The 24,597-nt window shown below is 42.2% G+C and overlaps 1 long non-coding RNA gene across 2 annotated transcripts in view; it reads left to right on the plus strand.

Annotated features, from left to right (window-relative positions):
* LOC111869792 overlaps window positions 1-24,597 on the plus strand; it is a 175,054-nt gene that overhangs the window by 138,592 nt on the left and 11,865 nt on the right. For both annotated transcript variants that reach the window (XR_004513589.1, XR_004513590.1), the window contains exon 3: window positions 14,357-14,499. This is a non-coding gene — a long non-coding RNA (uncharacterized LOC111869792). The remainder of the gene's footprint in view (window positions 1-14,356; window positions 14,500-24,597) is intronic.

The following is a 24,597-nucleotide window of genomic DNA, read 5'->3' on the forward strand; positions in this document are numbered from 1 at the left end:
TTTAAATTGTTATCAACTGACTTCAACCACCTAAGCCTGTCGGACTTGACGGTGTTTTTAACTAGTTTTCGGTAATAGGCGAACCTGCCATAAATGTAATCAGAAGGATTCTTGAAGAAAGCAGTCTTCTGGGATTTGGCACCGTGTATATGTGGTGTTAACCGATACGTTCCTCCGAAACGTCGGTTAACACCACATATACACGGTGCCAAATCCCAGAAGACTGATTTCTTCATAGTCACCGCCGTGAAAGCCTCAAATCTTACAGAAGGATTCTTTTTAGAACGACAGTTGAAATAATTTTTCTTGGTGATGTAGGCCTAATACCTTAGGGTATAGGAGAACCAGTGAGGGAATTTAGACTTGCAGCGATACCAACAAGGAATAATAATAAAAATAATAATACAATTGTTTATAATGACACAGGCATGATAATGATTCTCATTCTTATAGTGCTGGCTTCGAAACTCCTGTCGGATTCAACAGTTCTAAAAGCGACAAAAACTCTATTCCACCTGGCGAATACCGAGAGGGTATCTTGAAATAAACCACGACCGGTTCCCTCTAAACTCCTGCAAATGTTTATGTCATAAACAGGGCACGGATTTTGATGACATGTCATCTTTCTTTCCTTGTATTCTATGCGATGCTCTTAAATATATTAATCTCGGATATGAGCTGCTGGTTACAGAAATGTAAATTTTAGAGGTTTTTTTATCATTTTTTGACATCTTAGGGAATTTTTCTTCGTATGTATTCTGAAATGTGAATAAAATGGAAGCGAAGTGTTCTTTCTTATCTCCTTTAGGTCATTTTCTGGATTTTTTCTGTCATTTTATAGGTCACTTTTTAAATATTTTCAGTTCATCAAAATCCGGGCCCTGCATATTACATTTTTGGGTCATATTTTAGGTAATTTTTCTGGATTTTTTCGGTCATTTTATAGGTAATTTTTTAAATATTTTCAGGTAATCAAAATCCGGCCCTAGTCATAACATTAACACTTATGATTCGACGCAATATGCCCAGAATATTTAACCCCAAATTAAAGAATAACAAAATATTCAATGAAACAAATACAAAAAACAAAAAACTCGGTGGCATGTAGTCTGCAAGCGAACTATACCGATCGAGCGACCGTCACTTGTCGGCGAAGTTAGTGCCAAATTTAGGAAATAGATGGTGTCGCATGGTCAGCGCAACGGATACCCACGGCCGTTAATTTCGATTTTCTAGACCGGAGCCGCTACTTTTCCAATCAAGTAGTTCCTCAATTATCCTCACGAGGCTTAGTGGACCCCCATCCAGACCCATTACTTCGCCGGCAATCGAACCCGGACCTCTAGATCTGTAGCCAGGAACTTTGACCACTAGACCACATAGGGGGTCAATCAAAAGAATACATGAAGACTATTTCTGTGGCTGACAATGCAACTACTTCTTGAAGTCAGTCGCTGAGGAAACCCCGTGCTGACGTGAAGTGGACCACCCAGGTAGCCGTGCCATCAGTGTCTGTCTCTCTTAACGCATGCGCACTCAGCAGATCAGAAGAGGCAGGAAGGACCACGACTGACAAATGCAATTGTCATGGGATGTGTCGGCTACCAGAGTAGACATTACTGAAAAAGAAATAACTAAATACAAATTTAAACCTTTTAAAAGAAGAAATAACAAAAATGCATACAAAGAGGAAATAGGCCTATGCAGTGAGAAGGAAAACGACACGAAACATAGCTACGAGATTGAAACAAGCTTCAGCAAAAACATGGAGATCAAATCAAAATGGAATCACTGAATGAGCTGAACAGGAGTGGGCAGGAGTTTCTAGATGCAATCCTGGCATCTCCCAGGAGATACTAAGGCACGACAGGACAGACAGGATCCTGTTCAGCTCTCCTCCGCCGCAGTCCAAAGGCAGGAAGCATCTGCAGTGAATGTAGGGCAATGCCACTGATCTGTGAGAATACAGTCAATAATATGGCGGCCTACGGACCGGATGGAAGTTCTTTCGTAACTCCCTAACAACGCACGTATTATATATAATACAGTGAAGCTGAACCTAACAACATTTTGGAGCTTACACTACTCAACGTGTAGTATGGGGGGGGGGGAGGGCAGCGCTCTACGTGTAAGCAGCAAGACCGTGATGATCAGTCAAGGGAATACTTTGCTACTTCGTTCGAACAGTGAACTGTGACTCGTTTTCTTCGCCATATTATGGTTAGGAGAAACTACATTGCAGATCATTTTGAAAGGAAACTGGAAAACAACGTAACTAGTACGTCCCTGAGACTGGACATTTGTTGGATACGCATCAAGACAGGGTTCCGAATCCTGGGAAATATACATGAAAGATGGGCTCATGAAGTTTTGAGAATATGAATGAAATACAGAAACAGCGAGGAGAGGACATAGATTCCGGTGATATGGAAGTATGAGCAGATTGGCGAGACATAATTAGGAGAGTAACTAATTTACTGACTAGGAACTGTAAGAGGTGGGGAGACAACAAGCGCTGAGATCGCAAGGAATTTAGAAAGCGACTGAATGGACGAAATAGGAACGATTTGAATATACCGTGAACATGGAAACAGAAACCTCTGACAAGGGCAGGGTAATGTCATTCACAGCCTTCTGGCTTCGTAGACCTTTATCTTCAAGCAGAATGCACGCCTAAATGGCACGATGCTAAAGAAATGAAACGACTTTACTTATTTAGTTAGTTACAAATTATGTATTTACGTGTTCTATTGATTTCAAATGTTTTCGTGATTATAACACTATTATTTAGTGACTTGTTCATGGTTCTTGTATTTATAGTGTGAGTAGCTCGCACTGTGCAAGGTGGCACTGTAGAAGGCCTTGGCCTAATTTAAGTCATTTTCCCGGTATTTGTCTGAAAGTGCCACGGAAAACGAATAAAATTTTAACCATGATAGTAAGTGTCCCGGCAGAGAACCGAACCGAGCTCTTCCCAAATAGAAGACAGAAGAATCGTGCTGTAGCATTTGAATCTGACTCATCCACGCCAGAAAGTACAAGCGACATTGCAAATATCTTAGCTGCGTGCTGTAATGGTGGTCTTGGATTACGCGGGGGAGGGGCACATCTGCCGGCTGCATGTGTAGGCACGTCCCTAGCTGGCCGAGGGAGATAGCCCTGAGCGGGCGAGCGATCCATCACGCGGGGACAGGCGATAACAGCGCTGCTGCGGAGCAGATTAGAACCTGCACCTCAGTAGTCCAAATCTCTGTGAGAAAAATGCAACTCCCCATCCCCTTGGCCCGCCACTGAATTAAAATAAGCACCACACCAGACACGAGCTACTGTCACTGCCACGCAACGTTTACAATCCACTTTAGACGGCCCGGAAAACAGTTACTTTGAATGAAACATGAGTACTACCTGGAAGAATCAGGGGGCAGTGCCTTACTGCACACCCTTCATAATTTATCCTTCGACCTGAAAACGTGCAGCTTAGAAAACCTCGAATAAACCAAGGATCGATCATTCCAGTGATGTGATTCTACAAAGAGCTCATGTCCCTACTTTTCCTCATATCCTAGAATGGACATATTCCGTCTTCTGCTCCTTAATGTCCATTTAAACTTCATCCTGCAGATCTCATGGTTACATTGTTCGTTCTACACCAGTTACCCATCGATTCTTACGTGTGCCACATTTTGTCCTTTCTCAATAATTTCATTTCACCTTTTGCAGTAGTTACGAGTTAAGCTGGCGTTGGCGTAATTAAGAGAAGATTGTCCCTTGCAGGGCAGTTCTGTAGTGAGACCCTATCAGTAACGCTTATGCAACTTTGGAGTTCAACAGAAGCTCGTGTTCGCACAAGCTGACAAAAGTCTGCAGCAAGATTGAAGGCTGGGTGGACTACACTGTTGTGAAGTCCATCACTCTTCGCTCTCAGAGTGAATGTGATTTTCGCAATGTCGCCATATTGTTATTTCGCCTTCAGCACAAGCTTTAACAGCCTTGAGAAACTTACAGCGTTTTCGAGGAAGTATCACTAGGCAATGTTTCAGGATTCTGCATTAAGTAATAACTCGGTATACACTGAAGATCATCACTTGATTCTGACCCAAGGCAGTGCAAAGGAATTATTTGCTTCACACTGCTTTCCCCAAGTTCCATTTACATGTTTCACACTCAGACAAGGAACGCAGCCCTTGTTTCCTTCATATATTAGACGTCACGCCCAATTTGGTCCTCTCGATTTTACTTCCTAAGAAATACGTTTTGTGAAGCTATTCTTTATGTAATTTTCTCCATTTTCCTTTTCGCCCATCTTAGCACTTTGTTTACGAACGATGTAGGTAAATCTCAGCTCCTTTTTTCAACTGAGAGACCAAGGTCACATATAAAAGAGAAAAGCAGATAAAATTATAAAATTAAAGAAAACCTTTAAAATTAAACTAACACCAGTACTCGAAATTAGGGACACGAACGTATTCATCCCTTTTTATAATCGTCTGCCATGCCACAACAATCGCAGCTTCTGGCTAGTCCCCTCCCCCAGCAAGATTGCCTCAGCCAGGACAGTGTAGACTGTGGGCTGGGGTTCCATTCCCTGAGGCGTCAGATATACTTCTCTTCGCCTTGGAGTCCAGCGCAGCCCTGGTCCCACCCAGTCTCTTGGCCAGTGAGAAGCTGGGCGGTTAGAGCGTGAAGCTGATCAGTCACTTTTATCTCTTTCCGAGGCTGGATGCGAGGAACTGTAACTCCATTCCTCCATATGTCCCGACGCACAGGAGCCTTCTCCCCCACCCCTTGTTAAGGATATGTACTTAATTATACAAATAAATGTCCACTTATTCGCTTACGGGCCAACATCACTGCATAACGAGGTGAGGCAAAGGTAAGCCTGTCCTTGTGCTAAGCACTATGAAGACACATGGGGAGCCCTATAATTTGTGCCCTTCGCCAAATATAATTAGTATAATCAAGTTACGGAAAATGAGCTAGGCAAGCCAGAGAGCACGCATGAGAAGGAGAGCACGTAAGTTTTCGGTAGGAAAGCCAGAGGGAAATAGACTAGGAAGACATAGACGAAAGTGTGTAATAATATTAAAATGTATCTTAGAGAAATAGGATAGGGTGGTATGGACTGGCTTCATCTGGCTCAGGATAGGAACCACTGGAGGGCTATTGTGAAAAAAGAAATGAACCTTCGGATTCCATGATACTCGTATAATGGGAAATTCTTGAATGGCTAGGCGACGGTAAGTTTCTCGAAGACTGAGCTCCATGGAGTTAACTAGTTAGGCCAGCAACATCACAGGAGTTCAAAAGTCTCTGAAATTTTCTCTATATATTCATGTCCAAGCCTAATAAAGATTAGGGTCCCTCATATATGACTCGTCCCTTATTCTTAATTAATCACATTAACGTTATTTGAAATGTACAAACTGTGAAGTTTCCCGTTATTTTTAACCTACTGTTCCTGTTTTGAAAAAAAAATACAAATAAGCTTATGAAATCACCTTGCTGTCTGTGTGTCTGTGCGCCTGCAAGTGCATTCCCTTATGGTTGCTAAGCAACTTCTGGATAAATAATTTTCGGCGGCAATGAATATATACAAGACAATAGATTTGTTTGAAGCGTCGTTTTCTATGCAGTCAAATTATAAAAGGAAATCAGGCGATCAATTCTTTCAAGAACATTTTGTTTTAATTATCATTCGCTCAAAGAATTCACCTCTTTTGTTTCCTAATATCCTCAGCACCGAGAAACGTTGATAAAGCTCTGATAATCTAAATGCAATTATGTTGTGTTCTCTCCTCTGGGATATAACGCGTTGAAAGTAAAATTAAATTTCTAAGGAACATGTAGTCTGCATCTTCAGAGTCGAAGCATAAGCCAAGCAAAAGAGAGCACGAAGCGATTAGCAAACAGATACATTTTGCTGTCTACTTAATGTTGGTTTCTTGTCTGGCTTATTCCTCAACACTGAAGATGGAGGTGACATCTTCCTCCGACACGTCGCTTGACTTTCAACGGTCTACAGACATTATCAGAGCCGGGATGTCGCAGTCGGTATAGCGGCTAGCTACAGGCTGGATGATCAAGGAGTCGGGGTTCGAGTCGCGGTGAGGGAAAGAATTTTCAATTGTCCATGTCGTCCAGACCAGCTCTGGGGCCCACCCAGTCTCCTATCCAATGGATACCGGGGGCTTTTTCCTCGGGGGTAAAGCCGCCGGGGCGTGAGGCTGACCACTCGCCTCCAACCAGCGCCGAGGTCAAGAAAACGTGGGTCTATACATCCACTCTCCTATGGGTCTTATTGGCGTAGTGCTTAATTAGTTAAGCACAGGAATAACTTGAGTTATAAGAGGAGTTATGTTCCAGAAGAAAGAACTCTTCATAACCACCGCTGCAAGAGCCTCAACTCCTAGCGATTCACGCTGATCAGCAAACATTTCATCTCTCTTAGCTCCATATATTCTGCAGAGATTGACAGCCGATAGAGTATTGTTAAATGATCGCGGAGCGATGCTCCGTTGTTTCAAGAACGAAGTCCCGCACCTGTGGCGCGGTCGGTAAATCACCGATGTTGACCCAGTGGCGTGATTAAAATGAGAAGCTAATTCGTTTGCATAAGCAGCGGGTCCCAAGCGGCGGGCGGGTTACCCGAGGCTGCAGTAGCGCCGCGCAAAGGACAAATGCACACAAATCCGACCGCATTTTAAAACCAAATTTCTGATGCGCTGTTTTCGTGCATGTCGTCCCGACTACAGAGACTTCATGACGAACAGCTCAGCTAGTCAAGGAACCGTACGATTTGTACAGTGTTCATAGAAACTCGCATTTCGACACTGTGGTAAGCCAGATAAATCCAGTTCGTATCCCCATACATTATTTCTTTAGGATACATTTCAGTATCACCTTCCCTTATGTGCCTACTTGTGTGTCAATTGTTTTTCATTTCAAGATTTTCGATTATAATTCTGTATGCATTTTTCATCTCTCAAATGTTTAATTTGTGGTTATGTTTTCGTCTAATAAATTAGGAACTTCAGTAAAAACTTCAGCTGGAATCAAACAGCACAACAGGTGAGTGACGGCTTGCCGTGAAGGGAGAGAGATCTGTAAAACTGTGACGTAGCTAAATATTTCCACTCTAAGTAAAGTAAAGGTATCCCTGTAACAGGCCGTGGAGCCTCATAGGGTTGAGAGATGCTGAGGTTCCCACATTTTTTAGACAATCGACTCATAGATGGCGGTAAGGGTGTCAGCCTTAAGCGCCGGCCGTCCTTTACCCCAAAGAATATTCCTGGTACCCATTTCTGTTAGAGGCTGAGTGGACACCAGGGCCATAGTGCGGCTGGAAGGATTAGGTCAATTGAAAAAATCCCATTACCTCATCGGGACTTGAACCCGCGATCTTCCGGCTTGTAGCATAGCGCCTCAACCTACTACACTACCGCGTGTAACTATAAGGCTATCGAGTTCCGGACTAACAAACTACGTGAAGCTGAGCCTTTCTTCAGAGCCGCCAGTTCTGCAGCTACTCGAGTAGGAAGGTTGCTATCGATGGGCCACTTTAACAAAACGCTCCTTAAAATCGTCAAATTTGGCAATTTTACACTTTTGTACATGTTAATGTAAATATTACTTTTCATACTACACATATCTAGAAATAGACGTTACAATTATGAAAGGTTAAGTAAATATTGGGAATATAAAAATAAGTGTCATTGGCCCAATGAAGGAAACCGGTCGCCTTCATTGGGCCGGGGAGTTTCCATGAATGGGCCGGTAGCTATTTTATTTTTTAATACAGTATCGCCTTAATACAAGTCAGTAAAATGTTTAAAACTATTTTGAGCATGATTCGTAAATATTAAATGCTGATTAGAGACCAACACAGACCACAGAAAATACATTGAAACATATTAATGATAGCTTCGCATTATTCACACGGAATCATTAAATGCTACTTTAAAATCAGGAGTAGGATTTTTGTTTACTCTTTTGTAACCATAAAATAATGTGAGAATCTACGAAATAACATTGAATTTTGTTTATTAGAAACAATTTAATGGAAGTGAGAATTTGAGGGTAATTTATAATTAGTATAAAAAGAACAATAACCATATCTTGAAAACTTTAAAATAGCACAAAATAATTATTACTACTATTATTATTAATCTTACAGAAATTACTGCATCAATTATTCATTCTTGCTGAGTTCAGTTGCACTTTTCGCAGTAATACATTTTCATCCCCTTTCGAACACCAGCACACTTCTCATGAACCCACTGTTTACATGACAGACACTGAATCATGTCTTCCTTGAAGTCATCACAACAGATAGCACAGAACCATGAATCCTCGTTGGAATTGATAGGCCTATTTACTGAAGGCAACGAAAGTTTAGCCTTGACTGTCTTCTCCGGTCCAGAAGTTTGGAGTCGTCTTTTCACAGCGGTGTCTCTTCTTCCTTTTGTTTTTTTCTCAGCCTTTTCCAGGATCTGCTTGTGTGGGCTACTTGTTATTAGTATTGTTTTTTGAGCTTTGTTTGAGGCTTTTGCAACTGAGATTTTTGATGGAATCGGAGAGATTTCACCCAAAGAAACTTGAACTTTTGACAGCAATGTTGAAGCATCAGCTGGAAGCGGTTCTGATTCTGTTCCACTAGTAGTTGCAACTGATTTGCTCCCTGGAGCCTGCGTGTCATGTGACAGTCCATTAATAAAGGCAGTTAGGCTTGCGTCGGGAACTTCTAGGCCTACAACAGGAACATCATCTGTTTCAAACTGCATTGCTGCTACGAAATGACAGTCTTGAAACACATCTCTGTTCACTGGCCAAACGCCTGTTTTAGCAAAGCCATTCATTGCCGTCCCTATTGTTGCTGCTCGTCCATATGCTTTCCCAAACAGTCTTGCTATATGGAACTGGGTGACAACCTCTGGTTTCCCTTCGCTCCGTTTTTTGCGTAGAAACTTCTCCATTTCATTGCTGTAATAACTGCTCAATGGCTTGAAGAACGAAACGTCAAGGGGTTCCAATCTATGGGTTGTGTGACCCGGGAGTGAGAGCATGATTACACCATTTTCTCGAGCAATTTCTAATGCGTCGAGGTTTCTGGTGTGTGTACAATGCCCATCAAGAAGGAGTAAAACTTTCTTTTCCTTCGAAGGGTGGACTACTTCGATGAAATGTTTTAGCCACCGTACAAATATATCTTTATTTATGAATCCACTTTCGGGATTGTATGCAAAAATGGTTCCAGGTGGAGCTCCATCTTCTAATCCTTCTGCAGAACGTGTACGTTTGTAAATTAGAAGTGGTGGGACATACTGTCCAGCGGCAGACGCGCAGCAAACTGCTGTTGTAGTAGAGCCTCTTTCCCCACTGGCAATGGATTCTACAGCCTTCTTACCCTTCAAAGTAAGAACTTTTCGAGGTTTCTTTTGGACTGTTGACAAGCCTGTCTCGTCCGCGTTGAAAACTCGAGTTGCATCGAGTTTATTCTCGTCAACAATCCTCTCTAATAAGTCAAAAAAATGGTTAACATTCTCTTTATTGAATCCTTTAGCCCGAGCAAAGGATGTCAACTCTGGTTGACGCAAACTGAGCTCAGGATGTCTTCTCATAAAGGAATAATACCACTTCTTGCCAGCTATTTTTTTCTCTTGACTGAAGCGGTGTGGAATTTGATTTCTTTCTGCGATATCGAAAGCTAGGATGCGCAACTCCAGAGGTGTTATCCCAAACAAAAATTCCTCAAGTTTAATGACATGGGACACCAGTTCTTGTTGCACTTCTTCGGGCAGGTCACCCGTGCTACCTATTATTTTTTATGCTCCACTGCAAAACAGTTTGTTCCCTTTAAACGTCTCTGCAACGTTGCCCTCGGAACATCATATGTTCTGGCAGCCTCATTCACGCCCATGTCACCATTTCGCACTGAATCAAGTGCACGACTCATATCATCTTCCTCCCATTTACCATATTTCACTCCTAGCAGCATCTAGGATAAAAAAACATAGATATAGCCTACACTATGCATGTTTCTTAATCTATTAATTGGCCAGATAAAACTCTAAAACTACAAATAGGCGTAAATTACGCATGAAATAATGAAAATCATTACGATAATTGCAATAAAATATTCATTTTACACACGAATGAGGGATATTTAGATTTAGATTAATATAATTATTTTTATAATAAAGAAAATGAGATCATTATATAATTATAGATTTAATTACTCCTGATAGCTTTTTACTCAATCAGATACGACATTTTATTGTACAACTCGAAAAAATTGCAAAAATATTAGCCTCGATATGGTTTCCATGGTTGGGCCACCAGCCCATTCATAGCAACTCAGGCTGGCCCATTGAAGGCAACTAGCAGACGGTATGTAATACGTCCGTGACTTCGGTTATAACAAAGTAAACTTCCATTGTTAATGTGGCTAAATAACGCTGATTTAACACAGTCTTAAATATTATCAGTAACAACTAAAACACTATTAACGTCTCACTGATATCCATATTTTGTTGACATTGAAGAATTTGAAGAAAAGTACAAAAATCTTACCTTCTTGTGTAGGAACCTTGTTTGTGCGTGGATCAACTCACAGTCAAGATGGCGATTTTCAAGCTTCATGTATTACACTAAACAGTCACTAGGTAGAGCCTACTGTCAATAGCTACAATATAATGGAGGTGGCTCATCGAAGGAGCCGGCCCATTGATAGCAACCTTACCCTATTTCCCAGAATTTTATGGAACTCGAAGTTCATTACCGTGTCCACAAGAGCCCTCCACTGGTCCCTATCCTGAGCCACATAGATCAAGTACGTACCACCCCCTTCTATCTCTGTAAGGTCCATTTTCATATTGTCTACCCACCTATGCCTTGGTCTTCCTAGTGGTTTCTTTCCTTCTGGCTTTCCCACCAGTATCCTATATGAATTCTTCTCCTCACTATTCGTGCTACATGCCATGCCTATCTCATCCACCTTCAATTGTTCATTATTATGTAACATACCGTCTCATTAATTATGAACAGACGTGTATGTTATTGATATCAATTATTCATTAACTTGTATTTATTACTGTTATTTCCCCGCCGATAAAAATGCTCGTACGCTTCATGTCGCCAACCCCCCCCCCAATAGGACTAATTGCCAACTTAGTCCAGTCACGAGAACAAACGTTCAGCACCAAAGGAAAGCCCGATTGATGCAGATAGGTCAGCTCTCAGCAACAACCAATTATAAGCCGTTCACAAAAATTATTTCAGTTGACCTGTAGTAGGTGATGCAGTTCATTTGCTCCCCACTCTCGGAAACATTCATAGCTGACACATTCGGAAACAAACTTGAAAACCATGGCGATAAAACAGGCCTGTGTTATGGAGAATTCCGGAAAGGAAACGCATAGCAGCCAGTGTTACAGTATGCTCACACATAATTCTAATAATGACGGCATCATATTCCTTTTTCAGAAAATATATTGAAAGATTCAAGGCCAAGTATAAATGAACAGCTTCCAAATATTTAACGTGACCGGACTGTATATTTTATTAAAACGGGGCCCGATGTGAAATAAAGCTTATATATTACGAAGCCGAGCGCTCTAAGGCATGAATTACCTTCCCTCGATCCAACGCTGGGATCGTGGTTTCGAATCCCACTCAAGGCATGGATATCTGTGTTGTGTGCGTTTATTTTGTGTTTGTGTTATTCTGAGTGCAGGTAACGGCCTTGCGACGGGCTGATCCCCCGTCTAAGGTGTCCTACCGACTGTGTATAGAATCAAGAAACTGAAAAAGAGGCCAAAGCCCAAGAAAGGGCTGTACAGCCATAATGATACTATTACGAAGCTGCCACAGTCTCGCCAGAACGTTACGCAGAGCATTTTTCTGCTCCAATTCCGTTACTGTAACATGAAATATTGAAACGAAAGCTTCACATGATGCTTTTAGATTTAACCCCTCAAAACACAGTGATTACCAAAAGTAGATGCTCCGGTCTAGAAAACCAAAATTAACTGCCGTGAAGATTTTTTATTGTAAAAAAATATTGTAAATGCCCATCGTTGAGCTGACCACGCGACACCCTCTATCAGCTAAAGTTGGCACTAACTTCGCCGACAAGAGGCGGTCGCTTGGTCGGTATAGTTCTCTTGAGGACTAAAGCCACACAGTTTGTTTTGTTTGTTTGTTATACCCAATGGTTACTATACATACCACTTGCATTACCATATTACAACTCTGCATTCTGCCCACCGAGTGTATTTGCGCGTTTCATGTGGGTATTAGAGTACGCAGCAGTTATCCTAAACAGCATTAACCTGCTGACCTTCGTAGCGGATACGTAGTGTGTTTTCTGAGAGGTACGAACTGAATTACTGTCTACCATTTAGAAGAAACTCTGTCTTTAAAGTCTCCATTATATTTCAGATGTTGTCTGCCATTTAGTACAGACTGAATTTCTCCGTTTTATGGTTGACATTCCCCCTTCGCAAGTGAGCGGCAACGGGTTTGAATCTCTGTTCGGATACCTTGACTGACATTTTTTGTAGTTTTTCTCGTCCCCACTAACAGATATCTTAATGACGACCCAACTTCAGTCACATTTAGCGACCGTCGATGCATAAAACAGATGAAATGGGACTAAACTTAAATTAAGTTGCATTTGAACAGGAATATTTCGCTCACAACATGTACAGTATAACCGTTATATCGTCATGACATGGTCCTCAGAGCCTTTTTCGTGATAAAGGTCAGCAACAAGTGAAAGTGAGGACCGCATTGAGAAAGAGAGACTTCAGGTTGCCTCTGACGTCCTTCCTCAGGTTAAGTAAGTAAATTTGACAATAATAATAATAATGTCAGGTCCCATAAAAAATATAAAAATCAGAAACAGTCATTCAATTGAAATCGGATTCATATCTGTGGTACAGAGAAACACAATTCATCATCACTGGCACAGGCAGGTGCAAAACCTTCTTTCGACACACTCTAATATGATTGGACAGAAATAATTGTTGCGTTGCCATCAGCAGTTTTCATTACTATTGGTCCGCAACCAAACGCCAGTGATGCCATAGCATCTCTGTGTTTACTTTCACTTGAGGCTCGGCTTATACACGCGTGTACAGAGATCGGAAAACTGATGGATAATTCATGCATACTTGAGCTAAGCATCAGAATGCTTAGAAGTCAGAAAATTATTAAATATTTGTTGCAGTTTTAAAATAAACGTATTGCAACAAGCATAAATAATGTAAATGTGAATTGTTTATTTTTAAAATATTACCCATATTTTGAGCAAACTCTGTTTACTAAAGTCAATACATGAATTTCTGCTCAACTGCCTACATAATTATTCACTTTCCATGTTTTTGTTTTCCTCTGCAGTATTTATCGGTAGCCATTACCTCAAGAGTGGGGGGGGGGAATTCAGCTTCTGTGGCATTTCTCAAAATATCTGCCGAGCTACCTGTCAGTTCCTCACCAAGGTCGTTTTAATTCCCCAGTCGTCAAGAAAGATGTGCATGCACTAAAATATGTCAACACACACACACACCACTTAATGTCCTGTATTTAGCTACATATTCACGGGGCCTTTCGATTTACATAAGCTCATCTCTACTGGCAGTATATTTTACTGACCCCCTCTAAGCCGCACCTTACAGGATACTTGGAATTCTATATGACCGTCACACAACTAAATATTATATATTTGTACCACAGCAGAGATAATTGAGGAGCTATTTCAAGGAAATAGCGGCTCCGGTCTAGGAAATCGAAATTAAGGGACATGGGGATCCGTTGCGCTGACCACGCGACACTCTCTATCCGCTAAAGTTGGTACTAACTTCGCCGTTAAGCGGCGGTCGCTCGGTCGGTATAGTTCTCTTGCAGAATAAATGTCACGGAGTTTTTATTTTGTTTTGTTTTGAACTCCATCATAGTAGTCAGTTTAGTACATATTGCTACAGTTGATACGATAGGAAATTAAACAGCCATATATGAGGTGACTCGGAAGTTCCCATACTAGGTCAAAAAGAAATGTTGGCTTAACTTACTCAATTTTTGATACCATCTCCTTCAAAATAGTCTCCTTGGGAACGTATGCAGAGATACCATTGTTTTTTACACTCTTCAAAAGCGCCGTGGAAGTCATTTTCCTTAATGCTGTCGAGGGCCGCTTGAGATTCCCTTCAGATGCCATACATTGTTCCAAAATTTCGTTCCTTCTCTTTCATTTTCAATTAGGGAAACTAAGCGAAATCGCAGGGGGCTAAGTCCGGCGGTAGGGAGGATGGGGAACGGTAACCATATTGTTTTTAGTCACAAACTCTGTGGTTTTCAGGGACGTGTGGGCAGGGGCGTTGTCGCAATGGAGGAGCAATGCGACGCATGTTCAAATCTTCTGTTAAAATCTCCTGGAAAACTTCATAACTGATCCCAGCGGTGTCTGCGAGCTCTTGGGTCGTTCAGCTACGATCTTCCTGGGTGAGTTCTTGAATTTTTCATAATTTTCTGTCGTTTTGTTGGTGCTTGGTCGCCCTGAACATTCGTATTCTGCAACTGACATTCGTCAACATTAAAACGTGAATGCCATATAAAAACCTCTGTCAGACTTAAAGAATGATCTCCAAAAGCCTCACGAAACATTTCAAGGGTTTTGGTAGCGGATTTACCAAGCTTCACACAAAACTTGATGCAGACACTTTGCTCGATTTTGTCATCCATCGCAGAAAAAGCAAAACACGAAGTTGAAAAAGCACTCATGTAAAACCAATACGTGTACACAGCGCGGTGTCACGTGGCCGAATGATGCAATAGGCTTGGGGAAGTGTGACCTTTGCCTCCCCTCTAATCTTCTTTCACCGAAGCAGTTGCAACAATAAGAATCCAGGAAATTTCCGATGCCACCTCGTCTATTTAAAACAATCAACACATCATATTTCCAATTACATACAAAATCATAGTAATGTGACGTGCCGCCAGGAAGGCCGGATGATAATACGTCCATCACTGTTCAACGGCTAACAATTTCTAGGAAGCAATGCCTAGGAAATCGTTACCCCCGAAATAAAAGTCTAACAGTGGGATTTCCACCGTTATTTATAATGGAATGTATTCCCGCGGCACCAGGAGATTCGTTGCATAGCAGCGGACGAAATTAACCCTTCGACAAGGTGTTCCCTACTCAGTTAGAGTGCAGGATATAACAGTTCGTATTCTGCAAGAGACCAGCAGAGTTCGTATCCGACGAGAGCTAAGGACAGTTGAACTCCGAGCAGAGCGGAAGACACTTCACCGAGATTAGCGGTACGAGAGGGTATAACACGGAAGGGGAAGCGTCCGAAGACGTTATGAATAAAGTAAAAAAAAAAAAGTAAAGCTATCTCCGTGTAACAGGCCATGGAGGCCCATAGGGCTGTGAGACGTTGAGGGTCCCACATTATCTAGATAATCGGCTCATAGATGGCGGTAAGGTTGTCAGCCTTACGCGCCGGCCGCCCTTTACACCCAGGAAAATTCCTGGTACTAATTTCTGTTAGAAGCTGAGTCAACTCCAGGGCCATATTTCGACTGGAAGGATTAGGTCAATTGAAAAATCCAATGACCTCATCGGAAATTGAACCCGCGACCTTCAGGCTTGCAACAAAGTGCCTCAACCAACTACGCTACCGCGTGCCCCCTTCCGAAGACGTTATAAATGTGAATAATTACGTATATTTGTGAGTCTAAAGGATTATCGCCCAATAAACATTCGTCCGAATTCGAGACCCACGTAAATTTTCTTGTCGCGTTACCTAGGAAACACGCGACAGTTTCTCACTTTTCACGTAACAGTATCCATGCACTTAAAAAAAATATTATTGTTCCTCCATCCTCTGCAATTAATATAATTGTTTAAATTCATGGCGCTGTATATTGTTGTAAAAGAGCTTCATAAAAGAGGTTATTCAGTTTGAAGACAGCGCGTGTTGCCCTGTAATTCGAGAACAAGACTGAGGGACGAAGCTCAGCTGACGCACTTGGTTAAGCTGGCTAAGCATAGGAGCCGCTGCCGATAATGGTTTGTCCAGATGACTAAGCGGTCATTATGCTAGGGAGCAGATGCAGTCCCTGTGCTTGTTGCCATGGTGTGATGCGAGTAAGGGGTATATACGAGCAACGTTCCATAGTGAGGCTGGGCAGACAGCATTGTAGCCCGCGAGCCGCTTGCCGTATTCGCTAACCGTCTGGTTAGGGAGCTATGTCGAACCTGCAGCAATTCTGTACGTAAGTACAGTCCAAACCACAACGCAGCAGTTTCCTCCCTGTAAACCAAGTTACGAAGCAATAAAACATCCTACCAGGACAATAGGAGCCCGGATAGCTCAGTCGGTACAGCGCCGGGAGGCCGGGGTTTCATTCCCGATAAGGGCAAGAATAGTTTCCGTTCTCCACATTGTCCATTCCAGCTCTGAGGCCCACCCAGTTCCCTATCCAATGGGTGCCATGGACTATTTCCTCGGGGGTAAAGCGGCCAGAGCGTGAAGCTGTCCACTCAAATCCATGTAGTGCCGAATTATGCAATGGTGAAAGCATACCTCCACCACCGTGTAGTCTTCATGTTTTGGTGCTTAATCAACTGAAGGCATGGAAATTTCTCCATTGTACCTTTACCCACCACGACAATTGCAGCTGCCGAGAAGTCGTGTCCCACTGGAAGTATTCAGAAAGAACTTGTGACTCATCGCCCAGTGTAGAAACAGAAATATGAGCTGAACTGTTTAAAAGTAAAGCGGTTGGAAGTGGAATTTTCTTTTCGGAAGGGTGTGTATGTTTGTACATCTCTCAGACCACCCAGCAGCCCTCTCTTGTTCGTGCTCCCTTCCTAATTTCATTAGCAAAGCATCTTCTTGTCCTCTTCCTCACCCCTGCATTTGAGTGTTTAGATAACATGCCATACACAACTGTAGGAGAAGTTGCCGGGTGAGCGAGGCGACTGAGCTGCACTCTGATAATGGCAACCTGTTGAGAACAAGAATGTGATCCCTGGGGCTAAGCACTACACCAGGGATCGCTGTATTTATCGCTGTTTCATGCCAGATTTACATCAGAAGTCTCTTAAAAATAAGAAACGGTGCATGGCCAGCACGTTCTGTTGGTCTTAATGAGAAGATATTCACGGCTCAAAATAATCGGTAGTACTAAGCATCATTGTGTTCCCATGCAGCAGTCTTCCACTGAACAACCACATCGCTCAGCGTTCTAGATAGATGCAAAACAGCACAAATGTGCGCCATGTTTTACAAGAAAGAAAATGGCTTCGTAAACCACTGAACTAACGAGTTGCTCCAGGAAGAAAGTTGTAATAACCGGAGCCATGTAGTGTATCAATTGATTCTGAAGTTGGCACCGGTGCTAATGCACTAAGCCATAAACTTGTGCAAGGTGAAATGGAATTCCCACCGCAGCGGCCCCGGTTCGATCCCGGGTCTGATCGAGTGGGATTTGTGGTGGACAAAGTGGCGCTGGGGCAGGTTTTCTCCGAGTACTTCGGTTTCCCCTGCCAATCTTCATTCCACCAATTGCTCCACAATCACCCTCACCTATCATCTGGGGCTGGTACAATAGGCCAGAAGTGGCCGCAGTACAAGGGACATAGGCCCACCCCACTAGCAATAAAAAGAAAAGAGAGTACGACGATGCTGCTTCCTTCCCAGTTCTTCTCTTCCCCCTTGATAATCATCTTAATCTGAATAGCGCTTGAGGCAAGACACAGGCCAATGTATGAAACAAGCTTAACACTGCGATCTTAGGGCGGACGTATTCTGGGTTCAAATTCCGATCGGGAAATGGCAGCTAGATATCTTCCGATGGGCTAGCCGCACAGGAAAGAAGCGACACTCGGACGTGACAAGGAAAGGGGAGAAAGAAGAAGGTTAATAATCCAGATGAATGCCATTTCCTTTCTCTTCGCTAATTTATTCACCTCAGAATTTTACCCAGTGAATAAAAAAAGGTAACGTTATCCCTGTAACAGGTCTTGAAGGCCCATAGGCTTGTGAGACGTAGAGGTTCCCACATTTTCTCTAGATGATGGAACTCATAGATGGCGGTAAGGTTGTCAGTCTTACGCGCCGGCCGCCCATTACATGCAGGAAAATTCCTGGTACTCATTAATATTAGAGGCTGAGTCAACCCCAGGGCCATAGTGTAGCTGGTTGGATTAGGTAAATTGAAAAATCCACCTCATCGAAAGTGGACCCATCGACCTTTCGGCTTGTAGCACAATGCCTCAACCAACTACACTACAGCGTGCCCACTTACCCAGTGGATATCTGGAGCACATTTCGTTGTGGTTAGCGATTACAGCCTCGAGCTGACAACTATTGCTGACATTGCTAAGACATAAGTTGTGGAGAATTTTTATTTCCATTTCGCCCTTTTTTTATTGATAGTGGGGTGGGACTAACTCCTTTGTACTGCGGCCACTTCTGGCCTATTATACCAGCCCCAGATGATAGGTGAGGGTGATTGTGGAGAATTTGGTGGAATGAAGATTGGCAGGGGAAACCGAAGTACTCGGAGAAAACCTGCCCCAGCGCCACTTTTCCATCACAAATCCCATTTGACCAGACCCGGGATCGAACCGGGGCCGCTGCGGCGGGAAGCCAGCGACTAACCGCTTGAGCTATGGCGCGGCCTTCGTACTCTTTTACTACAATATTAATAATCGTCAGTTCAGGAAGGGGGGTGTGGACGTCTGACTGGGAACGAAGCGGCATGTTTTGGGGTTACATCTCGGAATTACCTACCACTCGGCGCTACAGCCCTGGGTGAGCCCTGGCCTCCTCTACAACCAGTCTCCACAACCAAAGAGTGCTGCCATAGGAACGGAACCACGCATGATGACCTGAGGCTGGTTGTTAGGTTCCCTGAACAGAATAATTTTGCAGGATGAGGCTGTTAGCCTCATGCCCAACCCCAAACCTGGAGGACCAGGGTATCTCTCTTAGTCTGGACACTACCCTTTGACCTTTCCGGCATGGGTGACACTACTGGTAACTAAACTACCGCTGGTATAGCTGTCCAAGTCGCAGATTCACGCCTGCTCACCACACGGTGGAGACGCCTTTGGGGAAGAAGTCTCGGAATTAGGCCGGGCGAAATGAGGGACTAACTAGAGGAGCTTAATTACCGTGCAGTCTAGTCGCAAGTCATGGCATTGCCACTGTGCAAACGCGTTGTTTCTCTCCTATGAAAGTGAAAAATGGATTGCGAATGGAAGAAGAAGATGAAGACGTAACTACTCGTATTAAAATTCATCTGCGCCTTCTGTCCTATCTCAACAAGAAAGAGAGGCGAAGAGCACCGCCATTGTAGATCGCTTAGTAACAAGAATAATTACAAATGGGGAGGGAGGGGNTTCCACACAGACCTCTGATCTACCAGCGAACACGTGAATTGAAGTGACAACGCGCTTGGCAGGGATGTCGGAACGACCACGTTAGAATCTGATATATACTAACTACTGGTTTCGTGGTTTCTCTCAGTCCATCGCCAGGGCAATGCCTTCAAATGTCATGTTTCAATTTTTAATATGTATCTTACATTAGCAACCTTTCAGGTCTTCCGAATTTACACAACCTTTGCAGTTGATATAGCGTTGATAGATTCCAACGAATCAATCTATATCATCTGACTCAAAATGGTATCTTATAAACCACAACTGAGAACATTCTTACTGAACTCTTGCATGTGAGTGTTTTATACTCTCGCGGTTCATGGGCTGGTCACCTGTGGCAAGTCTCGGGTAAATATTAGCAGAGAAGCAGCGGCGACACGCTTGTTTGGGAGGAGACAGGAAACAAGGCGACTACTTGGGTGGTCTGGTATTCAACCTGTGGCGCGCTCGCCTCACCCGTTATCTAACCAAATAACTAAATGGCCCAAAAATAAACACCGCTTACACCAAGGAGAGAGTTGGACCGTAGTCAATCCTGTTTGCATATTCAAAAAATTATTTCCATAAGATCCAACTTAATATTATTCTCCTGTGTCCTTGATGTTCCAGGTGACCTGATTAAAAAACTTTTATCTTCCATCCGAACTACATGTCTAGCTCATCGTGACGTCCTTGATTTTTATAACATGTATAAATCTGTAGTTAAAACTTTATCTTATGGAACAGATTTTGCATAACATATTTGTCATTTTTAAGATATCCCTTGCCTCACAAATAACTATGATTACTCGGTTGTTTTATTCCTTCATGTTATTCCCCTTGCCGTGTGATAATACTTTTACACTTGGTTTGTCACTCTGAAACAAGCAGGGATATTGGAAAGATAATAACAACTCTTCTTCACTTCTTGATATTGATAGTTTTTTTTTATCTTTCATTAATGATCATAAGATGCAGGGAATATATAAGCGTATGTGGGAAGATAATATTAAAGTGGTTCTTAGACATGTGAAGTGGGCTGAACTGGCTCAGGTGAGTTCAACTGAGGATTTTTGTGGATACTGTAATGGAGCATCGGGTTCCATAAAAGCAAGGATTTTTTCCTCAGCCGAATAGCTACAAATTGCTTTATGCAAATTATGCTATGGTGCTGGTTAGTCAATGTCTGGAGTACCGCAAACGTGGGAGGTCAAGACGAAAACAATCTGTGAGGCGGTAAACACAAGGATTTTATCTTAAACTTACCATGACCCTGTCAATGTCACTGCTCTTCCGAGGTGCAGTAAAACGCCGATCATCCGAATTAGTGACAAAGGTGATTGGGATAATTGGATTAAATTCTCATTCACGAAAAACACTATTATAACATTATTACAATGTATTGAACGATTATAACAAAACTATAAAACTTTTGAAAGAGGAGAAACGTGAAAAATGGATAAATTTATGCTTTACAACATTTTACATTTGATAAAGTCCTAGATGTTTTTTGGTAGACGCTGCATTCCTTTGTTTCGGTGATTCGGTTAATTGGCGTTCTACTGTATTTAAATTTTTATTTTATACTGTCAAATAGCTTAACAGCTAGCGCTGCTGATTTTCGACATAGAAGATTTGCCTAAATGTATTTCCAGACCACTGATATTGTACGAATTTTAAATGAAGGGAGATAATACAGGTACAATCTGGATCAAAATAACACAAATGGTTTAAATAATTAACAAGAATGCTGGCAGAACTTGGACCATAGGCCATGGTGATTCACTGATACGAGTATTTAAACTGTGCATAGCTCAGTCGGTATAATGACGTGCTGGACGACCGGGGTTCAATTCCTGGTAGAGGCAAGAGATTTTTCTCTTATCCACAGAGTCCATACCGGCTCTGAGGCCCACCCAGCCTCCTATCCAATGGGTACTGGAGGTCCTTACCTTGAGGGTAAAGCTGTTGGGGCGTGAAGCTGACCACTCACGTCTATCTAATGTAAAGAACGCTGGAGGTATAGCTTCACTCTTTCATACGCCTTCATGATGTGGTTCTTAATTAAGTATGGAGACAACTTTACCTTTAAGGGCCCCCATACACACACAGTTTGGCCTCCAGTTCGGCCTGCACAGTTGAAGACTGAGAGGCAAAACTGACGTGTGTGGTGCGGCCGGCCAATCGTTTGGACTGTTGGCCTGTGGGAAACCCGTCAGTCCGTCAGTTCTGCCTGCAGGACCGTAGCACGTGACGTGTGTGACTCAACATTATAGGCTGGAAGACCGTGATTGTGGCATGAAGCCTGCCGCTTTATCTGCGCGTGTATGGGGAGGAAAGGGAGGGGGTAAACTGTCACAGTTTTGCCTGTGAGGTCGATCGGAAGGCCAAACTGTGTGTGTATGGGGGCCTAACAGTGTTACACTTTGCGTTTTATACATTGTCGGTTCTTTACTAATGAAGTATCTTCCAGTCAGTTGTTTATATAGCAGATTTGAGTGTCTTATAAAGAAGACCTCAATGACGTCAGCTGATAAGCTATGGAAGTGATAGTGGGGTGGAACTAAGTCCCTTGTACTGCGGCCACTTCTGGCCTACTGTACCAGCCCCAGATGCTAGATGAGGGTGATTGTGGAGCAATTGGTGGAATGAAGATTGGCAAGGGAAACCGAAGTACTCGGAGAAAACCTGCCCCAGCGCCACTTTGTCCACCACAAATCAAACTTGACCAGACCCGGGATCGAACCCGGGCCGCCGCGGTGGAAAGCCAGCGACTAAAAAGTTGAGCAATGGCGCGGCCCGAAGTACGAGTATATATTAGTCCAACTGAACTTGGCCACGGCATTGGAGATCATTTAAAATGTGCAGGTTGATAGAGAGTCGCTCATTTCCTTGCAACGACATATTTGCGAAGTTCCACAAAATGTTTTAGGTACAATTTCGGTCAAAAATTTGTGACGTGACTTTTTTCATTAAAATTGCGTTGAGCACTTTCACAGATATACTTTAACACCAGTTTATCCTCTTAGCTAATTTAAGTTTTGCAAAATAGTATCAGAATCTGTAACATTTAAAATAAATATGTTGATTGTTATTTTTAAGCTTTAAATATACAACAAACACATTAAAATATAGCAAACTTACTAAAGTAAATATGTAATCGTTTCATTTTTGTTTCAAATTAAATTCTGAAATTCAATTAAATCAAATTAAAACGTAAGAAAAATATGTTAGAACTGGAGAAAAGTGGTAATGGGAAGAAATATGAATGTAGTAATTGACAGATCATTATCTACAGAGAAGCGTCTGTTATTTGTTGTGTTGCTTACTGTACTGCAGAACAAACTTAAAAATGCTAATATATGCTGGAATGTCAGAACTACAGATTTTGCTTCAGAAGCAACATAACGTTATAAGAAAATTTTATAAGACGTATACATATCTTAATAATGAGTTTTATGAAATATGTTTGGAAAATCCTTGCAAGAATACCCAATATGAAGTCCGTCGATATAGATCAACGGTTGTTATGAAATGACACGGCATAGGAAATTACTTACTTCGGTGATGCGAAGACTGACGGGAGGGGGGGGGAAGAGTATTGTGCATAAAATGTTCTTAAGTTCCCCCATCCCAAGTCTTTTGTTCGAAATACAATTCGGAATTCGCGATGATAACTCGATTTATTTTTTCGCGTATTAAAACTGTGATGTCCACACTGCTGCAATCAGCGACCGCAAACTGCCGCGTGTAGCACTAGCATAGACTGCGGCAGATAAATTTAGGTCTCACATCAAACATCAAGGCCATTTTAAGAGATTTTTAGTCAAAGCGTTCTAGGCTACCTAGAATGTTTTTAAGACTGATGTCAAAACTCACATTCTAAGACAAGTAAATTTATTTTATGATATGTAATCTAAGTTTCGCTATAAAATTATATTGCCAAAAAGACATTTGAAGTCCATTTTACAGCTTCCCTGAACACGTTTTCAGTAGCAATTCTATAATTTGGATAAGAGTCCGCTCCCAATTAGTCCCAGTTATTGAGGTCTTACTGCATTTTGCTCAAACAAATGTTACGAGTTACGCGTATGCTCTAAGATTCCAAAAGAAACTCATGCAGACCAGACTACATGGTATCACACCCCAGAAGACAGCAATTTTTAATAATACGATCAATAGTTGTGTATGTTTAATGGCACCTTGACAGTACTAGGAAATATAGAGGAATGCTTTGCTTATGTTGCAGAACATAGAATTATTCATCTTCTTCGCCGTCCATAGAATGCACAGTGTAGGAAGTCTTGTCTGTCAAGACTGTTAAGAACTTCTTCTCTGTCATGATTGGCATTACTACTTCCTGGACATGAAACAGTGAATATAAAGGAAAAGAACAGAATGGAAAAAAACTGCTAAGCTACACAGAATGGGGTGGGACAAACCATAGGAAATATTAAATATATAGGATATAAATATACGACACACTGTATATCAGGAAAAAAAAAAAAAGCTGGGATAGATCAGGAGGGAGTGCCAGGGTTCGATTCCCTGCAGGGACAATTTTTTTGTCTGGTCCACAGCATCCAGACTGCCCTAGGGCCCATCCAGGCTCCCATTCAAGGGGTACCAGGGGCTCCTTCCCCAGGAGTAAATTAGTCAGGGTATAAAGCTGATCACTCACCTACACATACACGTAGTGCTAATGTCAAGAATGATGGAGTTATACCTACAACCCCCTACGTCTTCATGGTGTGGTGCTTAATTAAGTACAGAGACAATGCTACCTTTACATTTTTACGTATACAGAAGGCAGCCCATACTATAACCAGTATGTGACCAACAGAGCATGTATATAGATATAAACGATTGGAACAAAAGATGAAAAAAGTCAATTTACATTCACGGGTCAAATAGAATAACTTACGTGCAATAAGAAAGTCAGAAGCTTGCAACAAGACAAGGTTAGGAATACAGAGATGGTATAGATCAGACAGCCAGAAACAGATGCCAGAGAATGTATAACATGGAGATGCTTTGCTATTTCTTGCTTGGCTGCCACAGTAAAACAGCAATGACAAGATTCATAAAAAGGACATGCTTTAAAGAACAAAAGGATATAAGGAATTAATTATATATGATGATTTTTTATATATCATACATTA

Source organism: Cryptotermes secundus, unplaced genomic scaffold (genome assembly GCF_002891405.2).
Source record: "Cryptotermes secundus unplaced genomic scaffold, Csec_1.0 scaffold123, whole genome shotgun sequence".
In the NCBI taxonomy this organism is placed as follows: Eukaryota; Metazoa; Arthropoda; class Insecta; order Blattodea; family Kalotermitidae; genus Cryptotermes; species Cryptotermes secundus.